The 7,648-nt window shown below is 35.1% G+C and overlaps 1 long non-coding RNA gene across 1 annotated transcript; it reads right to left on the bottom strand.

Annotated features, from left to right (window-relative positions):
• Positions 1–307: 307 nt before the first annotated feature.
• LOC108641949 lies at positions 308–7,642 on the bottom strand. The gene is made up of 3 exons (XR_001922348.2): positions 7,405–7,642; positions 6,153–6,256; positions 308–3,381 (listed from the first exon to the last, which is right to left on the bottom strand). It is a non-coding gene; the product is annotated as an uncharacterized LOC108641949 (long non-coding RNA).
• Between the last annotated feature and the right edge of the window lie 6 nt (positions 7,643–7,648).

Below are 7,648 nucleotides of genomic sequence, written 5' to 3'. Positions count from 1 at the left end.
GAAGCTGTTAATTTCACCTGAGTCTTGCAATAATTGTAGGTATTTGGAGATTTACCTTTCATTGGCAGACATGTCTCATTATAAATAGTGAGGTAGCCTTCCTTCAGAAATGCTTCATTTCTTTCATGTCATGTAAATGGTTTTTTTCTTGACAAAGAATCTCAAGATCAATCTCAAAGCATCTCAAGAATGGCCACATTTCATGCAGGAAAGTTCTGAGTAAGGGGAAATGATATAATGAATAGGTAAAAGTTGTTACAATAAACTAAGTAGTGTATATAATATAATATAATAAACTTTGTAGTGTATTGTATTATAGCATATAACATACATTATTACATTTTTGAAGTATATTTTATTACATTATATGGTGTAGTGCAGCTCTAGCCCAGTGAAGTGCTTTTTGCCATGTGCCTCTGCTTTGTTGGATACCTTCTGCACAAGAAGTATTACATAAAATATTGTGTAGCAGCTACTTCACAATAGCATGAAGTGCAGGACAGGCTGCTGAACTTGCCCACGTAGCAGAATAAAGTTCTTACAGAGTAAGCTCCGTGCTATCACAACTTGAGTGTTGCCAGTACCAAAAATACTTCATTTAAAGCTAACTCACTTCTTTACGCTACACAATGTCTTAGTGGGTTTTACATTTTCCTGTTCTTAGGATTAAGCTGAAGATACCAGTGGAGAACACTCACAGTTTGCCACGTGCAACTAGTCATCCTGGAGACCTGAGATTTAAAGAACATTAACTCCTTGATCTTGCTTATTTGTGTTCAACTTGTGCATTTATCCACTCGTGAGCCAGATATGGCTGGAGGTACTTAAGTGTTGACCACCTTTATGTTGTAGTGACACACTACAATAGCATGGGCTGGCATATGTGCCAAGAACACGGTTTATACTAGCATTTATTAGTTTCAAATATATCTTATAAGAGCTTGTCCTTGCATATCTATTCACAAGTACGAGTAGTTCAGAGCTTTTGTATCTCTGTATCTAGAAGGTATCACCTGGTCTCAGTCACAGTCATATCTTATCACAGTAATTATAGCAAAAATAATCTTGAAAATAAAGCAGGTAATGTTTATGAGCTAGTTTATGTCTCTCATGCAAATATATACATATCCTATGTAGCTTACTCAAAATATATAAAACAAAAGGAACATTCAAAATAATGCTGCTATGTGTATTAGGTCAGCCAACATGGAAAGATTTTCTTAATATCAGAATTGTAGCTAAATAAACGTTCTGACACAGATTTTAATTCAGAAATGCACATAACCACACGTTTAATCTTAAGCATTTGCATTAGTACTTTCTCAGATCAAGACTTGCTAAATCTGCCTGCCTTGTATAAGGGGTACAGCTGAGGACATTTTTTCCCTCTTGGGATTGGCCTATGAACTGGAAGGAAAAATTAACTGCAAGAATTAAAGTGGTGCTAAAACCTTTATACGAGAAAGAGCTTTTTTTAAGGAAAGAGGAGCATGGATAGTCACTTCTGCATTCAGAGACTGTTTTTGTTATCTAGTGTAACCATCTTGTTTACTTTGCATTGGACTGTAAATGTACCATGACAAAAATAGGGGTAAGCAATCTGTAGGCTCTTTTATTCTCTTTAAAGATATGCTTTAACATCAAAAAAAATCTGCTTTTTAGGCTGTGTATTTTAAAAAGACTGATTCTATTTCCATCTCCTTCCAAAAACTAGGCCAACAATAGGCACTTTGAATATCCCTGGCCTTAGTGTTGGGACAGTGTTTAAGCATGGCTTTTCCAACTATCTGAAAATAAGTGTATTTTCGGATATCAATTTTAAAGGCAGCTGTGTTGAAAGTAATTTTATTTTTTCCCTGTAAAAGTAGGAGGTAACTGATGTATATCATTTTCAAACTGTTTGGAGTATATAAATTGCAAATAGGCAGGGGTTCTTTATGGATATCTTTTAATTATTCTTTACAAACATAGAGGGAAAAAAATAAGAAAAGCTTTGTATATATCTCAGGAGTATTGTCATGTAGTAGGTGGGTATTCCATGATGGAAAAGATTCTTTCTTTATGAGGTCATTCTATAAATACCTTCAGTCAGGAAAGAAAGAAAGAAAGAACGAAACAAAGAAACAAAGAACAAATGTAAAAAAAAGTTAGAAGAAACTAAAAAGTTGCTTTGGAATAGAAGCTCTTAAGCATCCTTAACTGTAACTGTTGCTATGAGCTACAGCTAAAGCTGCGGCATGCAGAGGTAGACTCGATGTGCAAGGGAGATTAGTCTAGAACAGAACACTAGATATGAATACCCCAAAAGCCACAAGAAGGGTAAAATATTGAAACCAGAACATTTCTCAGTTGAGTGAAAATTTGAAAGAAATATGTATTATTCAGTTCAAAACCACCGAATACAGTCATTTTAAAAATGCTTAGTCAAAATTAACTTTTAAAACCAGCCCATCCTTATTCTGCAGGTATACTAACTTATTGTAACATAATACATTACTGAATCATCAAGAGAAGGTTACAAATTACTCATTGTCAATATGTTTCATACTTCTTGCAAAGCCCAGAATGTTAGACCCTTTAAATTTTGCTGTTTCATATTCTTGTTATGCTTTATATCCAAGATTCCAGTTTCAGTCATAATGTATGTTGAAATGAATATACACCATTTTTTTTCTTAATTTTACCTTTTTCAGAAAAGAATTATAAGTAAGCATACGCTTATCATTTACATCCTTCTCATAGTGAAAGATTGATCTAAAAAAATCATGTAAACAGCTGTGATATACTAAAGAGTATGATTTTCTAAATAGATATTAGCACAGAAATAATAGTGATCTATTTTGCATACAATGAAAAAAATACAGTTTTAGAAGAAAGGTTTGGGACTTCTTTGATCTTAAAATTTAAAACTCTAGTGCACAAATATGTATAGAAAAGCTGAGATTCCACATGAAAATTAATTAATTTCCTGATGAATAAAATAACTGTACTGTGAGTTGCATTTCTCCAGTGAAACAACACTAAAAATTTGAAAAATCAGACTGCTTCCATTAGGCAAAAAGAATGTTTAGCTGGGAGGTCACCATCCATTTAAACGGAAAAATCATTGGTTGTAATACATCCTCGCTTGTAAATTACTTCATGAGAGCAATACACATTCAAAGATACTCAGGTTCTTTTTCCCGAGCTTTAGCCTCTGGTGCCTCAGAGGCTGCTAGAAGGAGGATTTGAAGCACTGATCTGAAGGTAGGTCTTCTGTCTCTTGCTTCTTTTCCAAAGCATTTTATTTTGCCCACATATTCCTTCTCATTTTTCTGTCTCCTTCACTGAAGACCATTCTTGGTGTTGGGTTGCCTCAAAACAAGTTAGTACCTCTTGGACCTGCCAAGGGAAGAGAAGGTGGACACAAATCTCAGAAGGTCATTGCCTCTTGGAAGCTTTTTGCTGCAGGAAGACAGTCTTTCACTGCTGTCTCCTCCCTTCATCAATATTCAAATATGCTGCAGTTTCTCCAGAGCAAACTCCAGGTTATTTGGGCATAGGTACTACTGTCAAATTTAGTTCCTTCTCTGACTGAATTTTATAACCCAAACTATAATTTCAAGTTTGTGGTGTTCTAGGGTTAATCCAGCTCTGACCAGCAATTATATCCTTACAGATCGTTTTTCAGTTGCTGAACATTTTAGGTAAACATCGGGGGTGGAGAGGTGATGCTGTCTTAGTATCTCAGCTAGTATCCTTTTTTGTCCAAAGATATATTGAAGTGGGACATTCTATAAAACGATCCAGTCACTGATACTGTACATAAAGCAGGGGAAGTCACTATACAACTTCTGGCATTAGGGTAGGGGAGAACATACAGAATGAAAAACCAACACATTTGTAAGAATAAAATTTTTATATCAACTATGTAAATTTTATAATAAATTTCAAGTATTATAGAAAACATCAGTTCTTAAATGTCAAGAAGTATTTGCAGGAGTTGAAATTCCTTCTTTGTGGCTAGGGATTGCTTTTCATCTCAGAAGAGAGAGGAAATAGTCAAGTATGGTTTTTCGTTTTAACTTTTTCAAGTTTCTGGTTATCCTGTCATGCATAATGCATTACATGCTTAGCCTCTAAAACTAAATTGGCATAATTAAAGATTTTCAATTGCTAAATGTTGCTTCTGATTGTGTCAGGACTTTCTAGGTCTGCTTTTAAAACTATTTTACTGGTTTGGAAGAAAATGCACAGTTCTTGAATTAAATAATATTCTGTGGAAACAGTTTAAAATTACCTGATGGTTAAAAGGCTTTATAGAAGATAAAGATAGTATAGTGTATATGCATATTTTTTGATTTCAAGCATAAAGAAATAGGAAAAAATTTAGAAAGTAAATCTGAAGTGAAGAATCTGTGAGAGAGCTCAGATTCCTCAGTCTGTCAATAACTCCATGCAGAAGTCATAAAATGAAAAATTAGAAAGTCTTCCTCATGGCTCAAATAAAGTTAGGAATGTCTGGCAATGAAGCTGTATTGGCTAGACACAGATCAGATGAAGCAAATTGTGACCAATTTTGTTCCTATTGAACCTAAGAAATAAATTTGGGCTATGGGATGCATCTGGCATCCTTTCATGTCAACACAAATTAGCCATTGATACCAGGGGAATGAAATGGGGCCTGCCTGACACGGTTTGTTTTGACCATTTTCTATTCAGTACTTTTTAATGAAGCAACTAAATTTAGGCATAACTTGCTGCAGCTCTAATGAACATATCGCAAATTATTAAAATGATAAAACTATGTGGCCTTAAATATTGTCTTAGAAGATTTGTCATCCAAAGAGCCTTGGAAAAGGAGCTAATGCAAGTGAATGTTGTGAAAGGCCATTTCTTATTGTTATTCTGCAGTGAGAATATATAATAGCAATAATATGGTTTTTTATCTATAAAATATTTATTTATATTTTAAAGTAAACCAAATTATTTTTAATATTTCAACTCGTTTTCTGTGGTGTTTTCTAAACTTTTTCTCTGAAGCACTCATCTGAAATAAGAAAAACATGAAAAGGTTCTCTTTGAAACCTAGGATAACTAACATCTTACAAGAATAGTGGGCTGAATTGTACTACTCAATTTATTTAGCTCCTGAAAATATGTGTTCGTTTTTTAGATATTCTATAAATTCCTGTATGACCCCAGATCATGTGGCTTTCTTGTGTGTTGTTAACGTGCTTCAGCATATAAAAGTTTAAAGCAGCCCTGTATTTTGAAATAAAGCATTTATAATTTGCCTGGTTCTCACTTAAGCTCACATATGTTTATTACATGTAGCATTTTACTGCCACCATTACTAGTGCTTAGCAGATAATATCCTAAATATTAGAATAAATTTCAAATTTAACAACTTGTTCCAGTTAATGAAGACGTTAGCTCAGACATCATTGTACATAAAATATATTAGAACAAGACAGACAAATTAACTAAAAATCTACCAGGACTTCTGAAAATAGCTAAATAAAAATTGCCAGTCTGTATGGTAGTGAGAAAAATAAATGAAATCCAGGGGGCAAAATATGTCAGTTTTGTAGACAGAAAAAAAAAAAAAAGAAAAAGGCTTTTAATCAAAATCAAATCAAGCTAAGAGAAAATAATGTCATTTTTCTCCTCCATTGTCAAAAGCAATATAAATTCCCAATAAAGATGCAGCAGTGCAAGAGAGTAAGGTATTCTGAATGAACTGTATAGCAAATAGACAGCTTGTTATTTACCAGTCAAAGTTTTGACTGATGTTAAGATGCAGCTTTAGAACAATTAAATCTAAAAATCATATTGGCATAAACAAGAACAACAAGACTCAGAATATGAAAAAAATAGCCATTGCCTCCTCTTGAAATTCATCTGCATTTTCTTCCTGCTGCTAGGAGAGTATCCAGTAGGGGGAAAAAAAAAGTGTCCTAGTTGCAATATAGCAAGCAGATGGAATCTCTGCTCTCTCTCTCAAGTTGCTTTTCTAAAGCCACAAGCACTAGTCAGGAGCTCATTAATCTTTCACTTAAATTCCATATTAGATATTAGGTAAATTATACCTATTATGAGAAAGATGAAGATCCCATACTTCCTAACTTGCTTTGCAAAGTGATGTGTGAAAGTTGTTTTATTGCAATTACCTCAGAAACTTTTGAACATGATGAATGAGTTGAAGAGATGGCTGGTGGGAAAATCCACAGAAGAGAGTCCCAGGGGCAAGCCTGACTACTGCCAACCACATCTGCTAAAATCCCAATTAAAAAGAAAATATGCCACTGTAAATTCCTGGTCTTGTGAAGTGTGAAGATGGAGAACACGTAACTGATATTGGAAGATATGCTGATATAAGTACAGTAAAAACCAAATATTTGGTAAGAGTTTCTGGATGAAATCTTAAGAAAATGCCCTACATGAGTATTAACAACTTTGCATGCAGTACATAAAATGCATAAATGCAATTGTGAAGAATAAAAACCCCATCTAGTATCTTAGGAATTAGGAATGAATTTTTTTATTTTTAACTGACCGTCTTCACTACAGTGGATGCAGTTAAAATTCACCATGGTTCAGGTAAATCTAGACGTTTTCAATACTGGCAGAGCTGATTCTTCGTGTCTGTCAGTTTCAGTTCAAACAGCTGTTTTCAAAGAGGCTAACCACTAGAACTGCTTCCTCTAAACCTGTAACCTTGTTTCCCAGAAATAAAATGTTGCAAGTTTGCACCATGAGTGGACACTTCACTTTACCTCTTTCCTAAAATAAATCTTAACTTTTTCAGAACAAAAGAGATCTTACCTTTGATCTCTTGCATAACAGACCTAATAGAACTTAGTCTGATAATTCATGTAGGAAAGAACAAATCTATTTTGGCAGATCCATATTTAACCTGAGAGTATAAAAAATATAACCCATTTTATGAGGTCGATATTAATAATTTTGTATGGATATACTTCAGTTAAATCAGGGGGTTTCTTTTTCATTTTGGGCTTGGAGTTAGGAACTGTGAACCTTGGTACCAAGGACTTGTTTTTAAGATGATTCACTGAGATGTGCTGTGGTTGTGTTGCATGATTTACCATACAGCTGAAAAAAACTCAAAATCATAAAAACCAACAACACCCTCCGACCCCGACCCCCCCAAATTGAAAAGCTCCCGGAGTTTTGGAGGGGTTGTTTGGTTGGTTGGTTTGGCTTCTTGTTTTTTTGGTTTTTTTTTGGTTTTTTTTCCGTGGGGGAAAACATCAATTAATAAGAGAGGGAGTTTTAAGTCATGAAAAAGTCCTGCTGCCTGTGGAACAAACCCGTTTGTGCAGAACCTTTTGCTAGTCTTACACAGGGAAAACAAACTGCTTTCGACGTCCAGATTGGCTCTTTAATGAGAAAATGACTCACCACGAAACTTTCCCACTCTCGTCGCAAAATGCGGTTCCCCGATGATGGTCACGGCGGGGAGACCGAGCGCTTTCATCTTTCTCCCCGGAGACACTGCCTCCCCACTAACAACGGCACACGAAGTGATTGATTTTCTGCGCCAGTTACTTTTCTCCACGAACCCCAGATCTCCGCAGACCAGACTCATTTCTGATTACCACCACGCCCAGCTTCGGCTGCCGGACAAGACCCGCCAGCGGCCAAG

This window comes from Manacus vitellinus, unplaced genomic scaffold (assembly GCF_001715985.3).
Source record: "Manacus vitellinus isolate BGI_N305 unplaced genomic scaffold, ASM171598v3 scaffold_9_pilon, whole genome shotgun sequence".
NCBI classification, from domain to species: domain Eukaryota; kingdom Metazoa; phylum Chordata; class Aves; order Passeriformes; family Pipridae; genus Manacus; species Manacus vitellinus.
The sequence above is the reverse complement of the archived record's forward strand: the minus strand, read 5'-3'. Positions and strand labels throughout refer to the sequence as shown.